Below are 25,211 nucleotides of genomic sequence, written 5' to 3'. Positions count from 1 at the left end.
CTTATAACTACCTCTCTTGGGAATTCTCATCATGTATCCCAAAAGGAATAAATACCTCAGAGCGTCCTAAAGCAAAAAGTAGCACACGTGAGCTCCTCACACTCCCGGGAGGCCTGCACAGCGTGCACTGAGTCTGCAACAAATTCTGCTCAGTGAGAGTCTGCAAACAAAGGTTCAATTGATGAATTGAACTGATTGTAAAGGGAGGTTTTCTAAGCACAGAAGCACAACAAAGAACAAGCAAAAACAATTCTTAAAAAAAACCTGCAAGTTTTATTTAGCATATATGCGACTGATTTCCACCCTGTGGCTTCTCACTTTGATTCGCGTCTGTAGGTTCAGGAAGATGACAATGCACACTCTGCCCTCCCTGAGCCCCCCACAGCAGCTGAGCGCTGCTCCGTGCGCTCAGATCGTCAGGAACTGGATTGCCCGCATGGACTGGAACTGCTCTGCTGCAGATTCAGGAGAGAGAGGCTGGCTGAGGCGTCGTCCCAATTCCATTTCTGTGTGACGAGAAGCGGTTTGTTCCCAACGGGTGCAACAATCCCCAGCTCGCTTCCATGGTGAGTACCGATGGCACACAAATGGCAGCCTGAGGAAATCGTGTTCTGGGCTCTAAGTGGTCGGGACAGGGTCTGATTTTTTGTTTTGCATCTGTATGATGATTAGTACGACAGGGCCCTGATCGATGACATGGCAGCACAGAATTAAAAACTCCTCAATAGGATTACATCGACTTCTAGGAAAAGACAAAAGCCTAGGACCCTTCTGAAATCTATTTTTAATGCGAAGCACACGGATTGTCACTATGCTGTGCCTTCCAGCTTTTCAAAGCAGCTTACCTCTGAAGACCAGAAAACATTTATTTCTACAGAAACAATGGGCAACCCCCAGGCTAATCTCAGCGCTACTGTTTAATAGGGGATCTGCCAGCGTGCCAGTCCAGCTTCAAGTGTGCTTTATTTCAGTCTAACATCCCCTCAAAATTCTTCTCACATCTCCCAACCCTGACATCTTATTTTTCCCTAAAGCTTCTCATCATTAGCAATTTCCAAGTAACATGGTATTTTTACAACATTCAAAAATGTCATGCTGGACTGTGCTAGAGAGTAATTTGCAAATATAAGCTTAGCAAAGTTTGAATTGACTTGTCCAGAGAAAAAACCTACAAGTGAACACCTACACCTGCCTACAAAGAGCTAACAAGCCCCTGGCAGCTGCCAGCATCAAAGCACAGCGGATGTTTCTAATACAGGGTAAGGATAACAATATCACCTTTTGTTCTCTCCAGCTTGTTTTCCCTGCAGTCATATTTTGCTTCTTATGATTTTTTTAGTCTCTGCATCTTCTTGGACAGCACCGAGCCCGACGACAAGGATACGAGAGTCTTTCCCTGCCGTAGGGAGAGAACCAGGAAAACAGTTAAAATAAGAACAGGGTAGTTTGAAATTCATACTTCCAATGAGAAGCAGCGCCTAACAAACAGAACAAAAGTAAACAAAGCATGGTACCTCCCTGGGGACAGAAGACTTACAAACTCTCCAGGATTTACAATTCTAGCGACCGACCCCTTCAGGACGGCAGCCAAGTGTCCCATGAGGTGGTGCTGCACCAAAGAACGATCTGAGAGGTTCCAAAGAGTGAAATGCACAATATTTTGCAAAGCCGTAAAATCTTGCAAAATAACAAAAATACAATAGATGTAAACTACAGGGTAAGAGTACAAGTGTTCACTTTAAGAGCTGGAACCATCCAGGTGAGCACCTGATAACTGGATCCTCACCAGAGTTTGAACCCTTCAGGACACAGAAGGGTTTTCCCCAGAAATTTCACAGACTGAGTTTTGATACAAGTATACTTGCCAGACCCTCAGAAACATCACCCATTCTCCAGGTGTCTGGAGAGAACTGCAAATGGCTCTCACGTAGTTTGAGCTAGCTCTGTAAGGTCTCAGGGTGAATTTCACCAGATGCAACCAAACTGGGCAACTCCCAGTGGGACAGAAGGAACCCAAAGCTTGGGTTCGCAGAGCTGCAGCAAATACTGAGGAAACAAACATAACAGCGTAAAAAATAATAAACCATCCTTTTTTTTTCTCTTGCTTTTGTTTTTTTCTTATTCAGATCAGCATAGCAATTAAAGAGAAGGTGAAAAACTCACCATTACTGAACATTTCATCATCTGTAGGCTGAGCATCCTTAGCACAGAGGACTCCAAAGTTAAAATTCACCGATCCCTGGGAAATAAAACCAAATATTGTATGAGAAACAATCAAACAGCAGACGTAAAAATTTGTTTCCTCTAAGGACTTTCGGGTACGTATGTACCTTTGCATACATCCAACACATTGGAACATACACTTTATACCATCTCCTAATAAGTAAAAATTTACCTTTAAACTTTGATAGTACAGCATAAAATTATGAACTTAAATTGGTGATCTGTTATTATTAAGTTGGTGCCTAAAGTTATTTCTGCTGTCAGGTTCAAAAAAACATTAATTTTTTTTACTGGAATGAGCAATTGATTTCAAAGTCATCACAAGCCCACCAAAACACAAAGCAGTATTCACTGGATGGGTCTGTGAGCTAGAAGTAGTTAGGCTTGTACTTCCCTCTTGCTATTCCAGAACCAATAAATCCTGTCAACAAAACCAGGATCTATAGCCCACTGCTGTGAAAGATTCTACGAGGATGATGGTTTGATTTGTGTTTAGAAGTTTTGATTTGAAATGGCCAGTTCAATGGATAAAGACAGTTTAGGTAGTATTACATTGCTATTATTATTATTTCTATTATTATTTTTACTGTTACTACTGCTATTGTTATCATCTGCTACTGGAAGAAACAAACCAGTAGTACCTATACTTAATTACTTTTATTTCCAGGAAATAATAAAGAAAAAGAACCAAACCAAAAAAAGTCACTTCCTACCTTTTATATCAAGGGATGAAAAATTTCTCTTGGGCTCTTCTCCAATTTATCAAGACTCATAGCACTGAAAGGCAAACAAAACAGTGCTTTATAGAAGGGCAAGTGCACATTTCAAGGCTGAACCACCAACTGATTGCAGTGACAGCAGTTACAACATGAATCCTTCCCAGAGCCTCTGTTAAATGGAATGTTCTGTGGAACTGCCGTTTCTTTCCCAAAACACTAACTTCCAACACTTCCTAATAATATTTTGTATTTTAAAACAAAAGAAGTTAGTGAGACTCTGTGCGGAGGTCAGGTTTAAATTTATTTCCTTCTAAAGCACAGAGCTCTGTTCCATCACCCTTCACTTCGGCTCTACACTGAATCGTGGTGAGCATTTGAGGAGTGCTCCATAATCAATTCCATTTCTCTCTTTTTCTAGCTCTCTCTATTCCTAAATCATTCCAGACAAGTCAAATGAAAAATGAAAAAAACAAGTTCAGCATCAAAGTCACACTTTTTCCCGTTGTCTGGTCAAGAACAGGCTCTAAATCCACTTACTGCTGCCTTCAACGATTCAGACTTGCAAAAGCATTCTTACATATTTTACAGGTTTATCATAAAACCCACAGAACGCAAGCTCTGAATTACAGGAAAAGGTACACAGGCAAATATCTAAAGGGATCACTTATTAGTAAATACATACCTTGGTAGAGATCGCACTGAGAACCTTTCTGAGGGACTCTAAGGGACGCATGTTTTCTGAGCACCCTATAAACAAGAAAAGCTAGGATATAGTACAGGACATCCCCACTTTTTCTACATATTCAAATAGTATTTTTAATAAAAACAATTCAGTTAAAAAAGAAGGAAGAAAACCAAGCTAATTTTACTCAGCTGTATTTACTGCCGATTTAGAGAAAAATCCCGGGCAGCGTCGGCCGTTGCGGCACACGTCGCGCCGGCAGCAGGGCCTGCCGGGAGTTGGAGTCTCGGGCTGACAGCCACGGCTCCGTCCCCCGCCACCGGGAGCTGCAGTCCCTCCCGGGCATCAAACGGGTCCTTCGCCCCAGGGCGGGGAAGGACCTGAGGCAGGACCGCTCCTCCCGAATGCCCTCTCTTTTCCCCTCCAACTCTTTTTCTTTTTTTAACGCTGTTTTTCACCCCTTTCCCTTCCCTTCCCTTCTGCTCTCCTGCTTTCTTTCCTTTCCTTTCCTTTTTTTCCCCTTCCCCTTCCCTTTCCCTTTCTTTTTCTTGTATTTGTAATCTTGGTTTTCCTTCCTAGCTTTAGAATCAAAAAGCAGCAGTAGTAACTTTCAGGCTACCTGGGAGTAAAAAAAAAACCCAAAACTATAATGATTGAAAGAAAACTATTTATTCCCTGGGAGCCTGAAATTTTCTACTGCTGCACATGACACAGAGCTTTTTATTCCTTCTTATATACAGTTGATATTTTATACTCGCTTTATACACCGCCCCCTGCCGTCTGCACCGGCGCTCTGCAGGCAGAGTGCTGCGGCGTCGTTCGGTTCTGTTTAAATAAACTCGGCTAAATTAGGCTTGGTTCGGCTTAGGTCTAAAATCGTTTCGGTTCGGCTTTTCGTCTAAATTCGGCTTTTCCGGCTCTTCGGCTGAACTCGGCCCGGTTGGGCTAAAGTCGGTCATATTCGGCTCTTTGTCTAAATGCGGCCAATGTCGGCTACAGTCGGCTATCGGTTACACTCGGCTATCATCGGCTCTTCGTCTCAAGTCGGCTGTGTTCGGCTACACTCGGCTCTTCGTCTCAAGTCGGCTGTGTTCGGCCACACTCGGCTCTTCGTCTCAAGTCGGCTGTGTTCGGCCACACTCGGCTCTTCGGTGAAACTCGGCTGTTTTCGGCTACACTCGGCTCTTCGGGGAAACTCGGCTGTTTTCGCCCACACTCGGCTCTTCGGCTCTTCGGAACTATTCGGCCCGGCTCGGCTCCCTCAGGGCGGGAAAGCGGCTGTCAGAGGACCCCGGCACAGCGAGGCGTTTCCCCACATGCCTGTCACAAACCCGCCGAAATACGCCCACCCGCGGCGCCGCTGAGACCACAGCATGTGTCGGGTACACTTGAAACGTCACAGAAAATACCACCGGGGCCGCGCCGGGGTCGGTATTCCATGCAGGCAGTCCAGTGACACCCACCCCGGTCCTCCACTTCCCCGCCCTTTTCGCCGCCCTGTTGAGAAGGTCAACCAAAAGTCCGCGACATCCGCGACGCGCCACTCCCAAGGTGGCGGCCTCTCGGCGCAGGGCTGCAGTACCGCGCTCTGCCCACAAGGCGGCAGCACTGCCGCCCGCCCCAGCCGGGGGCGCAGCGCGCCTCGGGGCTGCGGGCAGGCAAGGTGGCAAAAAAGAACAGGGGCGACCCCCGCCAAAAACTGCTCTGAAATAAATGCCAAAAACCTGCCTCTTACCCCACCAGAATCAAACAAGGCCCCTTGCTTTAAAGCCATGTTTAAATAAATTTTTTATTTCCATTTTTCGTATTTATATTCACATGCATAGCTATAGTGGACATTGATGTAGCATGTAATTTATATAACATTATTCTATTTCTATTATTTATATTTACTTATATTTTGTGCTTTTATAAATATCTTTCCACATTGATTGCATATTTCTATGTCTAAAATTACATTTCTATCATGCTTTCACTATTTAAAATACAAATCCCATCCTAACTAAATAAATACAAAAAAGCTCTATTCTTTTAAACTACATTGAAATATTTTTATATTTATAGCGCTCATGACTACATTCACATTTATATTTGCAGTTTATACTTAAGTATTATATTAATCATTATGTGTAACATGTATCCTATTCAAATAAGAGATAAATTATTTTCCTAATTATGTACCATATCTACTGCTACAACTTATTTTTTCTTACATTTTTAATTTTTATATTAACCTTCAGCTATTTATGATCTATTTCTATTCTTAGATTTCTACCTTTATATTATTTGTATTTATAATGTTTATACTAAAACACCTGCTTTTGCCAAATAAAAAAAAATCCCCTTTATTTTAAACTACTTAAAAAAACCTAGAGTATATCAATCTGGTATAACATATAACAAATGATAGATATGATAGATGTAAAATTGATATAAATATTGTAGTGTATTATAGGAAATAAATAAAAATCAATATGATCCATAACACAAGTAATACTGTATAAATGTTATATTTATGTTATTTTATATTTCAAATAATTTAACATTTCTTTATATATTTGCATATACTTGACAAACATTTCTATATTTATACTTGGGTTGCGATTTTTTTCTGGGTGTTTTCTGGGTCTTTTCTTGCCCTTCTTCGAATTTTTTTCTGGGTTATTTCTTGTCCATCTTGGGGGTTTTTTCTGGGTTTTTTCTTGCCCATCTTCAGACTTTTTTCTGGTTTTTTTCTTGCCCATCTCAGAGTTTTTTTTTTTTGGGGTTTTTTCTGGGTTTTTTTCTTGCCCATCTTGGGTGATTTTCTGGGGTTTTTCTACGTTTTTTTCTTGCCCATCTGGGATTATTTTCTGGGGTTTTTTTCTCGTTGCTTTCTTGCCCATCCTGGGCTTTTTCTGGGTTTTTTTCTTGTCCATCATGTGGTTTTTTTCTGGTTTTTTCCTGCTCATCTTCGTCTGGTTTTCTGGGTTTTAAGCCAAAATCGGTACATATCATGTCAGTTCATGCAATACAACCCGGCTGGGGATTTTTTATTCTAAATTTAACAAGGAGTCGCAAAACCTGGAAAGCAAAAGTCACACACACAAGGTTAAATCCAGTCAGCATGCACTCACACACGCAGAAACGAGCAGACACAGACAGACACAGCCACGTGCTCTCACACACGCTCACACAATCTTTCCACTTAAATGCTCACTGCGGCCCTTACTCGAGATGCTGAAGAACGTGCTGTGACACATCTTCTGGCTGCCGCTCCTTGAGGTAAAATGGCAGATCCTGGGGAAATCAGCAGCCTCGGGGACCTGTGAGACGACAGGAAGGGTCAACGAGTGGCTATCTGACAGCTAGGACTTGTCTCCTCTCTGGACTGATAAATTTTCTACCCAAAATCCAATAGAAGACAGATGTATAGGTACATAGAACATAAGCCACCATAGGCAGATACAATACAAGCCAGGACTTGCAAAAATTCTCTGGAAGATGAATTCTTGCGCCCTATTCCCTTTCAGAAGAAGGAACCTACACAACTACTGCAGTCATCTGAGGAGGTGCATCTGAAAAAAAAGTTAGGACAACAGTCAGACGGTTCAATGAGAACTGAAGAGCTCCAGATATCCTGTGTCCATCTACAAATCCCATCTAGAGTCCAACTACACCCCACACTGCACATTACAAATCCCCGGGCCCTCTCCTATTGCACCAGGCTATGCGGCAGGGCAGAGCAGCTCGGGCACAAATGTGTGCTGACAGCCGTGACACAGGATGGACAGGACAGGACAGACAACGGGGACACAACACAGACAGAAAATTCTAGGCAAGGAAAATGGCTGCAAGGACTGAGAGAATGCAAAAGGAGATGACCGAGTTCAAACTGATGGTGAGCTGATGAGGCTCAGAGAACCCCGAAGGAAGAAGATGATAACTGAATGATTTCTTCTAAGAACTGCAAAGATGGATGCCTAGGAATCCTACGGTCAGAATCCTCTACCTAACCTCATATTACGCCAAGTCCTAATCCACCAAAATGGATCCAGGTGGGGGCATAGCTGTCCATACAGCCCAGACCGAGACCTGACAAGACATCAGATGCGATGCTTCCAAAGACAGAAGAGAGTCTGACGCCTGTCTGAGCTCCCCAGTCAAAAGTTCTGTGGCCTGGGTGCCAGGCCAGGGAATGCAGAGATCACAGATGCTAACAATGATGCCAAGATTAATGACAGGCACCCCTAAGGTAAAAGACATGGGATACACAAACAACACACAATTCACAACAGACAAGTGACACGAGACACACCGGGACTGCTCTGCCCTGCTGCACACCTCAGCACTGTGATCAAAAGTGAGACTTGGCTTCTATGGGGCCTAAGGGGCCACTTCATTAACACCCCCCCACCTCCAAACTGGACTCAAAACCCCCTCCCTGTAATCCCCAAACCAGCACCGTGCTTTCAGCCCCTCTGTGGGTCACGGCCCTCTACTTATCTCTCATACAGCTGGGGATGCTGGTCCCTGTCAGGTGCAAAGAAAGGCCACCTCATCAGATGGGAAGGTCCTGCTGGTACCGGGCTGGTGTCTCTCAGACAGCTAGATTAAAGAGAACCAAACATCAGTGCCTGAACTTGGCACCGCATCGGCCAAAACCCCACCACTCTGCTACTCACCGCGCTCCTAAGAAGGCCCGGCACCTCCTAACTCTGACCCTCTGCCACACGTGGAATGCGTCTGCACCTGAAAGAAAGTTACAACATATGCCAAACACCACCAGGATAACTCAAAAGGTGCAAACACCTTATGTCAATCTAGGAACAACATCTAGAGCCCAAGTACAGCCCACATTACAAATTTCAACTCCCCAAGGCTTGTCCTATTGCAGCAGGCCATGCGGCAGGGCAGAACAGCTCCGGCAAAAAATGTGTGCACACACCCGTGACAGAGAAAGTGACAAACAGGGGGGACATGAAACACGACACATCATGCTTGTGGTGAGGGCCTCGAGGGGAAAAGGCAAAAGGGACCCCAAAGACACACCAGGGAGCACGGCACACCGGACAACACGACACAGACCGGAGCTGTTCTGCATTGCCCGCCTGAAAGCTGCCATCAAAAGTAGAGCCTCTCCCTTTAGCTGTCCTAAGAGGCCTTTGGAGAAGATTGCTTTCCCCTCTGCTCATTTTTGAATCTGTCCCAAGAACTCCCAATCTGCTACTCCGCCATCTCCAGACCGTGGCCCCCGACTTATCTTTTGGATGATCGGTGAGGGGAATCCACGCTGCACCTGAAATGAGTCTGCCTTGGAGGGCTCTGTGACGGCCTGTGAGCCTCTCGGTCAGCTGCAATCAAGAAAACCAAAACCAAAGTATGAGTCCAGAGTTATGTGGGCCAAATCCCTGCAAGTCAGCTACTTGCCCTCTCCTGAGTGTGCCTGGCTCCTTCAGGCTCCAGCTTCATCCTGATTCCAAGGCTGTGGCCTTTATTAGCAGTGGCACCTGGGTTACAGAAAGACAAAGTTAAATGGCATTCCTCTGAGTGCAGAGGATCACCTTGTATGCTGTAAGCCATGGGAATGCCTCTGCTAGGCTTCTGAACAGCTTTGTGTGGGGGGGCCCTCAAATAAACACCCTTTCTCACCCTGCTGCTTGCAAACCCGCTCCCAAGAAATCCTAAACTGGATACCTGATCACCCTCCCTCGCCCAGGCACCATCCTCAACTCACCTGAAGCCTCAATCTCAAACATCATCCTTGACACAGGGCAAATCCCTCTTGTGACACGATGAATCTGCTGAAAAATTGTTGTGCTTGAGAGCTGAGCAATAACAGCCAATTCTCTCCACTGCTCACCTTGACTGCTGGCATCCAGATTGACATCCTGAAAAGAAAGACAAAGAACAGAGCTGTAACACACTCACCATACACACTTCTGCTGCAGAGACAAATGGGGCCTCACCGGCTCGGGGCAATCCCCTCACCCGGGATGGGGCCCTCTGGCACACATTTAATCCATCTGAATCTGAAAAAAAAGTTAGGACAAGAGTCACACTCTTGTAGGATAACTGATGAGCTCCAGATGCCCTGTGCCCATCCACAGATCCCATCTAGTGTCCAACTACACCCCACATTACACATTCCAAGTCTCCAAGACTTCTCCTATCGCACCAGGCTGTGCAGCACGGCAGAGCAGCCCCATCCCAAATGTGTGCAGACACCCGTGACACAGGACAGACAGGACAGACAACAACAGGGGACACAACAGGAAAAGAAATCTCTTGGCAAGGAAAATGGCTGCAAGGACTGAGAGAATGCAAAAGGGGATGAGTGAGCTGAGACCGATGGTGAGCTGATGAGGCTCAGAAAACCCTGGGGGACGAAGATGATAACTGAATGATTAATTCCAAGAACAGCAAAGATGGATGCCTAGGAATCCTACGGTCAGAATGCTGTACCTAACCTCATATTATTACAAGTCCTAATCCACCACAATGGATCCAGGTGGGGCATAGCTGTCCATACAGCTCAGAACTAGACCTGACAAGAAATCTGACTGGATGCTTCCAAAGAGGTAACTTTTGACTGGGGAGCTCAGACAGGTATCAGAAACTCATATATGGCCTGGGTGCCGGGCCAGGGAATGCAGAGATCAGAGATGCTAACAATGATGCCAGGGGTACTGACAGGGCCCTCCAAAGGTAAAAGACATGGGATACACAAACAACACATAATGCACAACAGACAAGTGACACGAGACACACCGGGACTGCTCTGCCCTGCACACCTCCACACTGTGATCAAAAGTGAGACTTTGCTTTTATGAGGCCTAAGGGGCCACCTCATGAACATCCCCCACCTCCAAAGCTGAATCAAAAACTCCACCCAGTATTTCCCGAAACAGCACCATGACTTCATCCCCACTGTGGGTCGTAGCCCTCTACTTATCTCTCATACAGCTGGGGATGCGGGTCTCGGGTACAAAGAAAGCTCACCTTGTCAAACGGGAAGGTCCTGCTGGCACCGGGCTGGTGTCTCTGAGACAGCTAGAGTAAAGAGAACCAAACATCAGTGCCTGATCTTGGCACCGCATTGGCCAAAACCCCACCGCTCTGCTACTCACCGCGCTCCTAAGAAGGCCCGGCACCTCCTAACCCTGACCCTCTGCCACACGTGGAATGCATCTGCACCTGAAAGAAAGTTAGAACATATGTCAAACACCACCAGGGTTACTCACAAGCTGCAAACACCTTATGTCAATCTAGGAATAGCATCTAGAGCCCAAGTACAGCCAACATTACAAATTCCCCCTCCCTATGGTTCGTCTTATTGCAGCAGGCCATGCGGCAGGGCAGAACAGCTCCGGCACAAATCTGTGCACACACCCGTGACACAGAAAGTGACAAACAGGGGGACATGAAACACGACACATCATGCTTGTGGTGAGGGTCTCGAGGGGAGAAGGCAAAAGGGACCCCAAAGACACACTAGGGAACACAGCACACCGGACAACAGGATACAGACTGGAGCTGTTCTGCACTGCCCGCCTGAAAGCTGCCATCAAAAGTAGAGCCTCTCCCTTTAGCTGTCCTAAGAGGCCTTTGGAGAAGATTGCTTTCCCCACTGCCAATTTTTAAATCTGGCCAAAGAACTGCCAACCTGATACTCTCCCATCGTCTCATCTCCAGACCGCGGCCCCCGACTTATCTTTTAGATGATCGGTGAGGGGAATCCACGCTGCACCTGAAATGAGTCTGCCTCGGAGGGCTCTGTGATGGCCTGTGAGCCTCTCGGTCAGCTGCAATCAAGAAAACCAAAACCAAAGTATGAGTCCAGAGTTATGTGGGCCAAATCCCACCAAGGCAGCTACTTGCCCTCTCCTGAGTGTGCCTGGCTCCTTCAGGCTCCAGCTTCATCCTGATTCCAAGGCTGTGGCCTTCATTAGCAGTGGCACCTGGGTTACAGAAAGACAAAGTTAAATGGCATTCCTCTGAGTGCAGTGGATCACCTTGTGTGCCCTAAGACATGGCAATGCCTCTGCTAGGCTTCTCAGCCTTGTGTGGGGTGCCCTCAAATAAACACCCTTTCTCACCCTGCTGCTTGCAAACCCCCTCCTAAGAACTCCTAAACTGGATACCTGATCACCCTCCCTCTCCCAGGCACCATCCTCAACTCACCTGAAGCCTCAATCTCAAACATCATCCTTGACACTGGGAAGATCCCTCTTGTGACACGATGAATCTGCTGAAAAATTGTTGTGCTTGAGAGCTGAGCAATAACAGCCAGTTCTGTCCACTGCTCACCTTGACTGCTGGCATCCAGATTGACATCCTGAAAAGAAAGACAAAGAACAGAGCTGTAACACACTCACCATACACACTTCTGCTGCAGAGACAAATGGGGCCTCACCGGCTCGGGGCAATCCCCTCACCCGGGATGGGGCCCTCTGGCACACATTTAATCCATCTGAATCTGAAAAAAAAGTTAGGACAAGAGTCACACTGTGGCAGGATAACTGATGAGCTCCAGATGTCCTGTGTCCATCTACAAATCCCATCTAGAGTCCAACTACACCCCACATTACAAACTCCAAGTCTCCAAGACTTCTCCTATCGCACCAGGCTGTGCAGCACGGCAGAGCAGCCCCATCCCAAAAGTGTGCAGACACTCGTGACACAGGACAGGACGTGACAAACAATAGGCACAAGACACAGACAGAAATCTCTTGGCAAGGAAAATGGCTGCAAGGACTGAGAGAATGCAAAAGGAGATGAGCGAGCTGAGACCGATGGTGAGCTGATGAGGCTCAGAGAACTCTGAAGGAAGAAGATGATTACTGAATGATTAATTCCAAGAACAGCAAAGACGGATGCCTAGGAATCCTACAGTCAAAATCCTCTACCTAACCTCGTAATATTACAAGTCCTAATCCACCATAATGGATCCAGGTGGGGCACAGCTGTCCATACAGCTCAGAACAAGACCTGAAAAGACATCTGACTGGATGCTTCCAAAGAGAGAAGAGAGTCTGATGCCTGTCTGAGCTCGCGAGTCAAAAGCTCTGTGGCCCGGGTGCCAGACCAGGGAATGCAGAGATTACAGACGCTAACAATGATGCCAGGGGTACTGACAGGGCCCTCAAAGGCCTAAGGTAGAAGATAGGAGATACACAAACAACACACAATGCACAACAGACAAGTGACACGATGCACACGGGGACTGCTCTGCCCTGCACACCTCAGCACTGTGATCAAAAGTGAGACTTGGCTTTCATGGGGCCTAACGAGCCGTTTAATGAATACCCCCCGCTCAAACTGGACTCAAAAACCCCTCCCAGGAATTCCCAAACAAGCACCATGCCTTCATCCCCACTGTGGGTCGCAGCCCTCTACTTATCTCTCAGACATCTGGGGATGCCAGTCTGTGTCAGGTGCAAAGAAAGGCCACCTCGTCAGCTGGGAAGGTCCTGCTGGCACCGGGCTGGTGTCTCTCAGACAGCTAGATTAAAGAGAACCAAACATCAGGGCCTGATCTTGGCACCGCATTGGCCAAAACCCCACCGCTCTGCTACTCACCGCGCTCCTAAGAAGGCCCGGCACCTCCTAACCCTGACCCTCTGCCACACGTGGAATGCATCTGCACCTGAAAGAAAGTTAGAACATATGTCAAACACCACCAGGGTTACTCACAAGCTGCAAACACCTTATGTCAATCTAGGAACAACATCTAGAGCCCAAGTACAGCCCACATTACAAATTCCCCCTCCCTATGGTTCGTCCTACTGCAGGAGGCCATGCGGCAGGGCAGAACAGCTCCGGCAAAAAATGTGTGCACACACCCGTGACAGAGAAAGTGACAAACAGGGGGGACATGAAACACGACACATCATGCTTGTGGTGAGGGCCTCGAGGGGAAAAGGCAAAAGGGACCCCAAAGACACGCTAGGGAACACAGCACACCGGAAAACACGACAGACCGGAGCTGTTCTGCACTGCCCGCCTGAAAGCTGCCATCAAAAGTAGAGCCTCTCCCTTTAGCTGTCCTAAAAGGCCTTTGGAGAAGATTGCTTTCCTCTCTGCTCATTTTTGAATCTGTCCCAAAAACTCCCAACCTGCTACTCCACCATCTCCAGGCTGTGGCCCCCGACTTATCTTTTAGATGATCGGTGAATGGAATCCACATTGCACCTGAAATGAGTCTGCCTTGGAGGGCTCTGTGACGGCCTGTGAGCCTCTCGGTCAGCTGCAATCAAGAAAACCAAAATCAAAGAGTGAGTCCAGAGTTATGTGGGCCAAATCCCTGCAAGTCAGCTACTTGCCCTCTCCTGAGTGTGCCTGGCTCCTTCAGGCTCCAGCTTCATCCTGATTCCAAGGCTGTGGCCTTTATTAGCAGTGGCACCTGGGTTACAGAAAGACAAAGTTAAATGGCATTCCTCTGAGTGCAGTGGATCACCTTGTATGCTGTAAGCCATGGGAATGCCTCTGCTAGGCTTCTGAGACACCTTGGGAGGGGCTCTCAAATATACAAATAAAGACCCTTTCTCACCCTGCTGCCTGCAAACCCCCTCTCAAGAACTCCTAACTGGATGCCTGCTCACCCTCCCTCTCCCAGTAACCATCCTCAACTCACCTGAAGCCTCAATCTCAAACATCATCCTTGACACTGGGCAGATCCCTCTTGTGACACGATGAATCTGCTGAAAAATTGTTGTGCTTGAGAGCTGAGCAATAACAACCAATTCTCTCCACTGCTCACGTTGACTGCTGGCATCCAGATTTACTTCCTAAAAGAAAGACAAAGAACAGCAGTGTAACAGAGTCAGTTGAGAGGTGTAACAGAGTCTGCTGCAGAGGCAAATGGGGCCTCACCTACTCAGGAGAATCCCCACACCTGGCATGGGGCCCTCTGGCACACATTTAATCCATCTGAACCTGAAAAAAAAGTTAGGACAAGAGTCACACTGTGGCAGGATAACTGATGAGCTCCAGATATGATGTGCCCATCTACAAATCCCATCTAGAGTCCAACTACACCCCACATTACAAACTCCAAGTCCCTGGGACTTCTCCTATCGCACCAGGCTGTGCAGCAGGGCAGAGCAGCTCCGGCACAAATGTGTGCTGAGAGCCATGACACAGGATAGGACAGACAACGGGGACACAACAGGAACAGAAATCTCTTGGCAAGGAAAACGGCTGCAAGGACTGAGAGAATGCAAAAGGAGATGAGCGAGCTGAGACCGATGGTGAGCTGATGAGGCTCAGAGAACCCTGGAGGAAGAAGATGATTACTGAATGATTTATTCCAAGAACAGCAAAGACTGATGCCTAGGAATCCTACAGTCAAAATCCTCTACCTAACCTTGTAATATTACAAGTCCTAATCCACCATAATGGATCCAGGTGGGGCACAGCTGTCCATACAGCTCAGAACAAGACCTGAAAAGACGTCTGACTGGATGCTTCCAAAGAGAGAAGAGAGTCTGATGCTTGTCTGAGCTCCCTAGTCAAAAGTTCTGTGGCCTGGGCGCCAGGCCAAGGAGTGCAGAGATCACAGAGGCTAACAATGATGCCAGGGTTTCTCACAGGCCCCCCTAAGTGAAAGATATGGCATACGCAAACAACACATAATGCACAATAGAGAAGTGACACGAGACACACCGGGACTGCTCTGCCCTGCTGCACACCTCAGCACTGCAATCAAAAGTGAGACTTGGCTTTTATGGGGCCTAAGGGGCCACTTCATGAACACACCACACCCCCCCCTCCAAAATTGGACTCAAAACCCCCTCCCAGGAATTCCCAAACCAGCACCCTGCTTTCATCCCCTCTGTGGGTCACAGCCCTCTACTTATCTCTCAGACATCTGGGGATGCTGGTCCCTGTCAGGTGCAAAGAAAGGCCACCTCGTCAGCTGGGAAGGTCCTGCTGGCACCAGGCTGGTGTCTCTCAGACAGCTGTATTAAAGAGAACCAAACATCAGTCCCTGATCTTGGCACCGCATCGGCCAAAACCCCACCACTCAGCTACTCACCGCACTCCTAAGAAGGCCCGACACCTCCTAACTCTGACCCCCTGCCACACATGGAATGCGTCTGCACCTGAAAGAAAGTTACAACATATGCCAAACACCACCAGGATAACTCAAAAGGTGCAAACACCTTATGTCAATCTAGGAATAGCATCTAGAGCCCAAGTACAGCCAGCATTACAAATTCCAACGCCCCACGGTTTCTCCTACTGCAGCAGGCCATGCGGCAGGGCAGAACAGCTCCGGCAAAAAATGTGTGCACACACCCGTGACACAGAACGTGGCAAACAGGGGGGACATGAAACACGACACATCATGCTTGTGGTGAGGGTCTCGAGGGGAGAAGGCAAAATGGACCCCAAAGACACACTAGGGAACACAGAACACTGGACAACACAACACAGACCGGAGCTGTTCTGCACTGCCCGCCTGAAAGCTGCCATCAAAAGGAGAGCCTCTCCCTTTAGCTGTCCTAAGAGGCCCTTGGAGAAGATTGCTTTTCCGGCTGCCAATTTTCAAATCTGCCCCAAGAACTCCCAACCCACTATTCTCTCATCTCCAGGCCAAGGCCCTCAACTTATCTTTTGGATGATCGGTGATGGGAATCCACGTTGCACCTGAAATGAGTCTGCCTCGGAGGGCCTCGTGATGGCCTGTGAGCCTCTCGGTGAGCTACAATAAAGAAAACCAAAACCAAAGTATGAGTCCAGAGTTATGTGGGCCAAATCCCACCAAGGCAGCTACTTGCCCTCTCCTGAGTGTGCCTGGCTCCTTCAGGCTCCAGCTTCATCATGATTCCAAGGCCTTCATTAGGAGTGGCACCTGGGTTAGAGAAAGGCAAAGTTAAATGGCATTCCTCTGAGTGCAGTGGATGACCTTGTGTGCTGTAAGACATGGGAATGCCTCTGCTAGGCTTCTGAGAAGCCTTGTGTGGGGGAGGCCTCAAATAAACAAATAAAGACCCTTTCTCACCCTGCTGCCTGCAAACTCCCTCCCAAGAACTCCTAACTGCTCACCCTCCCTCTCCCAATCACAATCCTCAACTCACCTGAAGCCTCAATCTCAAACATCATCTTGGACCTTGGGCGGATCCCTCTTGTGACATGATCAATCTGCTGAATAAAATGTTGTGCTTGACACAGCTTGGAATTTCAGGGAGTTGCACTCCTCAATTAAAAAAAAAAAACAAAACAAAAAAAACCCAACAAAACCAATCCCAAAAACAAACAAAGAAAAAAAACCAAACAAACAAAACCCACACAAACAATAAATCCCAAAACACCTAACTCCCCACAGAAACAAAAAAACCACAGAAAACATCAAAAAATCCAAAACCCCCACAAAAACCAACTAAAAACCCCAAAATGAAAACCAAAAAAAACCAAAAATTCCACCAAAAGAAATCCAACCAAAAAAACAACCAGAGCAAAACTACAAATTACAAAAGCACCTTACCACTCCTAAACACAAAACCCAAAATCACAAACCTAAATACTCCCTGTATTCCATGCTGTTTTCTTCACAGAATCTTCCAAGCCTCTGTGCTTTAGATGCCCAGAAACACCTGCTGAAAAGATGCTGAGACGGGCTGAAAAAGCCTCTTCACTGAAATGAGGAGTGCTCTTAACCCAGCACATCCCAGAGAGGGAATGAAGCCCCTCAGCCACGGCTGGGGTTAATATACCCCTGATTGTGCCCGCCTCTCGTTCCCATGCCACCCAGGAAAAGGGAGGGGGCGAATCCCACCAAGCCCTCAGAGCAGCTGCAGCTGTTTGGCTCCTCTGACTCACATTCAAGGGCAGTAAAGGGCTTGTTATAGAAGAAAACTTTTCAGAAAAGGAACAGTGCTTTCTTTTTTTGCAACAACTACTTGGAGCAGAAGAACAGAAAACTGGCAAGATATAAAACTTTGTGGTAAGGTTACATAGCTAGATCAATTGGGTAATTGGGTAATTTGCTGTTACCTTACATAATTATTCTGTGTTTAACAAAAGCCATCTAATAAATTCACACCCAAAACTCCAGCAGCCCAGCTGGCCCTACCAAATCTCTATGCATACAGTAAACAAAACCAAAATCCCAGTAATACCTATCAGAAGTCTGTGAAAGAAACCTCTTGAAATTGATCCTACCTCAAATACAAAACAACCCAAGCAAAGTTAGCTTGACTCAATAAACAATTTACACAGAGCTAATAACACCAAGAAATAAAACAGCACACCATATACCACCAAAGAATATAATAGTGAAGAAAAAAGAAACCACTTTTTTTTTTTTTTTTAAAGCTTTTGCCAGGACTCCAACAACAACTTCTTCTCCTTCTGAAATGTCCCTTCTCCTTCCCAAATTCCTTACAACTTCTGAGTTTACATCCAAGCAAAAAGCAAAATTCGTGCACTTGTGCGTTCGATGCTCCTGCCAGATTCTCTGTTTCCCTCCACATCTTCTTACACTTTCAGTCTTCACTCTGTCCTGCCGTGATGAGTTTGACGGACGAATTGGTAAACGTTAAGAGAGGATTTCCCTGCCTCCCTCCCCAGAGCTGGTTTCCTTAGTGCATTTCACTCAATCCCAGGCCAGCAACGATGCACGCTCACCTCAAGCGTGCAAGGCTCACAGCTGCTCGGCTAAACTCGGCTCTAATCGGCTAAACTCGGCCATTGTCATCTGCATTCGGCTGGACTCGACCCTTCGGCACGGATCGCCTCGCTTCGGCCGAACTCGGAGCCGCTCTCTGCGCTCGGCGCGCCTCGGCTCGCTTCGGCCGAACTCGGAGCCTCTCTGTGCGCCCGGCGCGGCTCGGCTCGCTTCGGCCGAACTCGGAGCCGCTCTCTGCGCCCGGCGCGGCTCGGCTCGCTTCGGCCGAACTCGGAGCCGATCAGTGCGCCCGGCGCGGCTCGGCTCGCTTCGGCCGAACTCGGAGCCTCTCTGTGCGCCCGGCGCGGCTCGGCTCGCTTCGGCCGAACTCGGAGCCGATCAGTGCGCCCGGCGCGGCCCGGCTCGCCTCGGCCGAACTCGGAGCCGATCAGTGCGCTCGGCGCGCCTCGGCTCGCTTCGGCCGAACTCGGAGCCGCTCTCTGCCCTCGGCGCGGCTCGGCTCGCTTCGGCCCAACTCGGAGCCGCTCTCTCCGCGTTCGGCTGAGCTCGCCTCGGCTCGGCTCCCTGACGGCGGGCAAGCGGCGCCGCCTCACGTTAAACTCGCCCGGCTCGGGGCTCTCCTGCTGCCGCGTCCCGCGGGCGGCCCGGCCATCGCACGGACACGATCGGGAGCGCGGCGTGGCACAGGAGCTCATTGGGCAGTGACCGCACTCGCGCTAATTAGCGCGCACGAGAGCAGCGGGCTCGGTTCGGCTGAGCTCGGCTCCGTTCAGGCAGCCTCGCAAGCCTGGCCTCGGTTCGCTCGAGGCCGTCAGGTTCCGCCGGTCTCGCCTTGGTTCGGCCGAAGGAGGCGTCGTTCGCTCGTGATTTTACAAATATCTTTCTATATTGACTGTATATTTCTATATTTAATTTTATACTTCTATAATACTTCCATTATTCCAAATAAAAACCCCGTCTCTAACCAAATAAATAAAAAAACCCTTCTTTTAAAGGATACTGAAATATTTTTTATTTATACTTTGTATAATTATACATTCATATTTTAATTTATCGTTTCTTTGGATGTATTACATTAATAATGATATATATATAAAATTTTAAAATAGATTTAAATCATTATTTAAATTATGTATAATATCTACTGCTACAACTAATTTTTTCTGATATTTTAAATTTTTATATTTATCTGTATGTATTTATTATATATTTCTAAACTTAGATTTCTACCTTTATATTATTTGCATTTATAATTTTTACAATCAAAACACTGCCTATTGACCAATAAAGAAAACCCGCTTTATTTAAGTATTTTAAAAATATTTTCATGTTTATAATTTTCATATTTATATTTATAATGTGTTCAATATTACATGAGAACACACCTGCTCCTGCACCGCAGTGGGGCCCCCTCTCCTGGGGACCTTGGGGTGCCCCAACGGCATCAGAGCCCCGAGTCTTCACCCCCTTCTCCTCTATTTAGAAACTACACTGGAACTTTTTTCTGGAAATAAAGACATTACCTAAATCCTCTCCCCGTGTCCTAGACAGATGGATATTCAGTTATTAGTTGGCTGGGCAGCAGTTTCTTAAATAGAATGATAAACAAGATGTGAACATTTCAGCTACAAGCAAATAGGCAAATCTGAACAAGGTACTGGTGGGCGACCACTGAAGTTATTTTGAAGGAATTTTTTAAACAATAAAATATTGATACCACAAAAATAAAGCAAAAAGCTAACTACTGGCTAAGAAAAAATTAACTTTTGACAGCAACAACATTCCAACCACACAGGCTTTTTCCCGATGTCATACCTTATAACTACCTCTCTTGGGAATTCTCATCATGTATCCCAAAAGGAATAAATACCTCAGAGCGTCCTAAAGCAAAAAGTAGCACACGTGAGCTCCTCACACTCCCGGGAGGCCTGCACAGCGTGCACTGAGTCTGCAACAAATTCTGCTCAGTGAGAGTCTGCAAACAAAGGTTCAATTGATGAATTGAACTGATTGTAAAGGGAGGTTTTCTAAGCACAGAAGCACAACAAAGAACAAGCAAAAACAATTCTTAAAAAAAACCTGCAAGTTTTATTTAGCATATATGCGACTGATTTCCACCCTGTGGCTTCTCACTTTGATTCGCGTCTGTAGGTTCAGGAAGATGACAATGCACACTCTGCCCTCCCTGAGCCCCCCACAGCAGCTGAGCGCTGCTCCGTGCGCTCAGATCGTCAGGAACTGGATTGCCCGCATGGACTGGAACTGCTCTGCTGCAGATTCAGGAGAGAGAGGCTGGCTGAGGCGTCGTCCCAATTCCATTTCTGTGTGACGAGAAGCGGTTTGTTCCCAACGGGTGCAACAATCCCCAGCTCGCTTCCGTGGTGAGTACCGATGGCACACAAATGGCAGCCTGAGGAAATCGTGTTCTGGGCTCTAAGTGGTCGGGACAGGGTCTGATTTTTTGTTTTGCATCTGTATGATGATTAGTACGACAGGGCCCTGATCGATGACATGGCAGCACAGAATTAAAAACTCCTCAATAGGATTACATCGACTTCTAGGAAAAGACAAAAGCCTAGGACCCTTCTGAAATCTATTTTTAATGCGAAGCACACGGATTGTCACTATGCTGTGCCTTCCAGCTTTTCAAAGCAGCTTACCTCTGAAGACCAGAAAACATTTATTTCTACAGAAACAATGGGCAACCCCCAGGCTAATCTCAGCGCTACTGTTTAATAGGGGATCTGCCAGCGTGCCAGTCCAGCTTCAAGTGTGCTTTATTTCAGTCTAACATCCCCTCAAAATTCTTCTCACATCTCCCAACCCTGACATCTTATTTTTCCCTAAAGCTTCTCATCATTAGCAATTTCCAAGTAACATGGTATTTTTACAACATTCAAAAATGTCATGCTGGACTGTGCTAGAGAGTAATTTGCAAATATAAGCTTAGCAAAGTTTGAATTGACTTGTCCAGAGAAAAAACCTACAAGTGAACACCTACACCTGCCTACAAAGAGCTAACAAGCCCCTGGCAGCTGCCAGCATCAAAGCACAGCGGATGTTTCTAATACAGGGTAAGGATAACAATATCACCTTTTGTTCTCTCCAGCTTGTTTTCCCTGCAGTCATATTTTGCTTCTTATGATTTTTTTAGTCTCTGCATCTTCTTGGACAGCACCGAGCCCGACGACAAGGATACGAGAGTCTTTCCCTGCCGTAGGGAGAGAACCAGGAAAACAGTTAAAATAAGAACAGGGTAGTTTGAAATTCATACTTCCAATGAGAAGCAGCGCCTAACAAACAGAACAAAAGTAAACAAAGCGTGGTACCTCCCTGGGGACAGAAGACTTACAAACTCTCCAGGATTTACAATTCTAGCGACCGACCCCTTCAGGACGGCAGCCAAGTGTCCCATGAGGTGGTGCTGCACCAAAGAACGATCTGAGAGGTTCCAAAGAGTGAAATGCACAATATTTTGCAAAGCCGTAAAATCTTGCAAAATAACAAAAATACAATAGATGTAAACTACAGGGTAAGAGTACAAGTGTTCACTTTAAGAGCTGGAACCATCCAGGTGAGCACCTGATAACTGGATCCTCACCAGAGTTTGAACCCTTCAGGACACAGAAGGGTTTTCCCCAGAAATTTCACAGACTGAGTTTTGATACAAGTATACTTGCCAGACCCTCAGAAACATCACCCATTCTCCAGGTGTCTGGAGAGAACTGCAAATGGCTCTCACGTAGTTTGAGCTAGCTCTGTAAGGTCTCAGGGTGAATTTCACCAGATGCAACCAAACTGGGCAACTCCCAGTGGGACAGAAGGAACCCAAAGCTTGGGTTCGCAGAGCTGCAGCAAATACTGAGGAAACAAACATAACAGCGTAAAAAATAATAAACCATCCTTTTTTTTTCTCTTGCTTTTGTTTTTTTCTTATTCAGATCAGCATAGCAATTAAAGAGAAGGTGAAAAACTCACCATTACTGAACATTTCATCATCTGTAGGCTGAGCATCCTTAGCACAGAGGACTCCAAAGTTAAAATTCACCGATCCCTGGGAAATAAAACCAAATATTGTATGAGAAACAATCAAACAGCAGACGTAAAAATTTGTTTCCTCTAAGGACTTTCGGGTACGTATGTACCTTTGCATACATCCAACACATTGGAACATACACTTTATACCATCTCCTAATAAGTAAAAATTTACCTTTAAACTTTGATAGTACAGCATAAAATTATGAACTTAAATTGGTGATCTGTTATTATTAAGTTGGTGCCTAAAGTTATTTCTGCTGTCAGGTTCAAAAAAACATTAATTTTTTTTACTGGAATGAGCAATTGATTTCAAAGTCATCACAAGCCCACCAAAACACAAAGCAGTATTCACTGGATGGGTCTGTGAGCTAGAAGTAGTTAGGCTTGTACTTCCCTCTTGCTATTCCAGAACCAATAAATCCTGTCAACAAAACCAGGATCTATAGCCCACTGCTGTGAAAGATTCTACGAGGATGATGGTTTGATTTGTGTTTAGAAGTTTTGATTTGAAATGGCCAGTTCAATGGATAAAGACAGTTTAGGTAGTATTACATTGCTATTATTATTATTTCTATTATTATTTTTACTGTTACTACTGCTATTGTTATCATCTGCTACTGGAAGAAACAAACCAGTAGTACCTATACTTAATTACTTTTATTTCCAGGAAATAATAAAGAAAAAGAACCAAACCAAAAAAAGTCACTTCCTACCTTTTATATCAAGGGATGAAAAATTTCTCTTGGGCTCTTCTCCAATTTATCAAGACTCATAGCACTGAAAGGCAAACAAAACAGTGCTTTATAGAAGGGCAAGTGCACATTTCAAGGCTGAACCACCAACTGATTGCAGTGACAGCAGTTACAACATGAATCCTTCCCAGAGCCTCTGTTAAATGGAATGTTCTGTGGAACTGCCGTTTCTTTCCCAAAACACTAACTTCCAACACTTCCTAATAATATTTTGTATTTTAAAACAAAAGAAGTTAGTGAGACTCTGTGCGGAGGTCAGGTTTAAATTTATTTCCTTCTAAAGCACAGAGCTCTGTTCCATCACCCTTCACTTCGGCTCTACACTGAATCGTGGTGAGCATTTGAGGAGTGCTCCATAATCAATTCCATTTCTCTCTTTTTCTAGCTCTCTCTATTCCTAAATCATTCCAGACAAGTCAAATGAAAAATGAAAAAAACAAGTTCAGCATCAAAGTCACACTTTTTCCCGTTGTCTGGTCAAGAACAGGCTCTAAATCCACTTACTGCTGCCTTCAACGATTCAGACTTGCAAAAGCATTCTTACATATTTTACAGGTTTATCATAAAACCCACAGAACGCAAGCTCTGAATTACAGGAAAAGGTACACAGGCAAATATCTAAAGGGATCACTTATTAGTAAATACATACCTTGGTAGAGATCGCACTGAGAACCTTTCTGAGGGACTCTAAGGGACGCATGTTTTCTGAGCACCCTATAAACAAGAAAAGCTAGGATATAGTACAGGACATCCCCACTTTTTCTACATATTCAAATAGTATTTTTAATAAAAACAATTCAGTTAAAAAAGAAGGAAGAAAACCAAGCTAATTTTACTCAGCTGTATTTACTGCCGATTTAGAGAAAAATCCCGGGCAGCGTCGGCCGTTGCGGCACACGTCGCGCCGGCAGCAGGGCCTGCCGGGAGTTGGAGTCTCGGGCTGGTAGCCACTCATGTGCCGCGATAGCCGTTGCGTCACACGCCGCGCCGGCAGCAGGGCCTGCCGGGAGTTGGAGTCTCGGGCTGACAGCCACGGCTCCGTCCCCCGCCACCGGGAGCTGCAGTCCCTCCCGGGCATCAAACGGGTCCTTCGCCCCAGGGCGGGGAAGGACCTGAGGCAGGACCGCTCCTCCCGAATGCCCTCTCTTTTCCCCTCCAACTCTTTTTCTTTTTTTAACGCTGTTTTTCACCCCTTTCCCTTCCCTTCCCTTCTGCTCTCCTGCTTTCTTTCCTTTCCTTTCCTTTCCTTTCCTTTTTTTCCCCTTCCCTTTCCCTTTCTTTTTCTTGTATTTGTAATCTTGGTTTTCCTTCCTAGCTTTAGAATCAAAAAGCAGCAGTAGTAACTTTCAGGCTACCTGGGAGTAAAAAAAACCCCAAAACTATAATGATTGAAAGAAAACTATTTATTCCCTGGGAGCCTGAAATTTTCTACTGCTGCACATGACACAGAGCTTTTTATTCCTTCTTATATACAGTTGATATTTTATACTCGCTTTATACACCGCCCCCTGCCGTCTGCACCGGCGCTCTGCAGGCAGAGTGCTGCGGCGTCGTTCGGTTCTGTTTAAATAAACTCGGCTAAATTAGGCTTGGTTCGGCTTAGGTCTAAAATCGTTTCGGTTCGGCTTTTCGTCTAAATTCGGCTTTTCCGGCTCTTCGGCTGAACTCGGCCCGGTTGGGCTAAAGTCGGTCATATTCGGCTCTTTGTCTAAATGCGGCCAATGTCGGCTACAGTCGGCTATCGGTTACACTCGGCTATCATCGGCTCTTCGTCTCAAGTCGGCTGTGTTCGGCTACACTCGGCTCTTCGTCTCAAGTCGGCTGTGTTCGGCCACACTCGGCTCTTCGTCTCAAGTCGGCTGTGTTCGGCCACACTCGGCTCTTCGGTGAAACTCGGCTGTTTTCGGCTACACTCGGCTCTTCGGGGAAACTCGGCTATTTTCGCCCACACTCGGCTCTTCGGCTCTTCGGAACTATTCGGCCCGGCTCGGCTCCCTCAGGGCGGGAAAGCGGCTGTCAGAGGACCCCGGCACAGCGAGGCGTTTCCCCACATGCCTGTCACAAACCCGCCGAAATACGCCCGCCCGCGGCGCCGCTGAGACCACAGCATGTGTCGGGTACACTTGAAACGTCACAGAAAATACCACCGGGGCCGCGCCGGGGTCGGTATTCCATGCAGGCAG

The 25,211-nt window shown here is 46.5% G+C and overlaps 3 long non-coding RNA genes across 5 annotated transcripts; all 3 read right to left on the bottom strand.

The window, feature by feature from the left end:
- Positions 1–250: 250 nt before the first annotated feature.
- Positions 251–3,872, bottom strand: LOC132086074 (uncharacterized). Of its 2 annotated transcripts, none has more exons than XR_009420343.1 (5): positions 3,625–3,872; positions 2,937–3,000; positions 2,164–2,239; positions 1,279–2,046; positions 251–684 (listed from the first exon to the last, which is right to left on the bottom strand). It is a non-coding gene; the product is annotated as an uncharacterized LOC132086074 (long non-coding RNA). The 2 variants fall into 2 exon arrangements; XR_009420344.1 differs by having other exon boundaries at positions 1,279–1,396.
- Positions 3,873–6,118: 2,246 nt separating this feature from the next.
- LOC132086085 (uncharacterized) lies at positions 6,119–7,981 on the bottom strand. Its single transcript, XR_009420352.1, has 2 exons — positions 6,836–7,981; positions 6,119–6,687 (listed from the first exon to the last, which is right to left on the bottom strand). It is a non-coding gene; the product is annotated as an uncharacterized LOC132086085 (long non-coding RNA).
- Positions 7,982–20,303: 12,322 nt separating this feature from the next.
- On the bottom strand, positions 20,304–23,946 carry LOC132086080 (uncharacterized). Of its 2 annotated transcripts, none has more exons than XR_009420350.1 (5): positions 23,678–23,946; positions 22,990–23,053; positions 22,217–22,292; positions 21,332–21,449; positions 20,304–20,648 (listed from the first exon to the last, which is right to left on the bottom strand). It is a non-coding gene; the product is annotated as an uncharacterized LOC132086080 (long non-coding RNA). The 2 variants fall into 2 exon arrangements; XR_009420349.1 differs by having other exon boundaries at positions 20,304–20,737; positions 23,678–23,941.
- Between the last annotated feature and the right edge of the window lie 1,265 nt (positions 23,947–25,211).

Source organism: Ammospiza nelsoni, chromosome 35, assembly GCF_027579445.1.
Source record: "Ammospiza nelsoni isolate bAmmNel1 chromosome 35, bAmmNel1.pri, whole genome shotgun sequence".
In the NCBI taxonomy this organism is placed as follows: Eukaryota; Metazoa; Chordata; class Aves; order Passeriformes; family Passerellidae; genus Ammospiza; species Ammospiza nelsoni.
The sequence above is the reverse complement of the archived record's forward strand: the minus strand, read 5'-3'. Positions and strand labels throughout refer to the sequence as shown.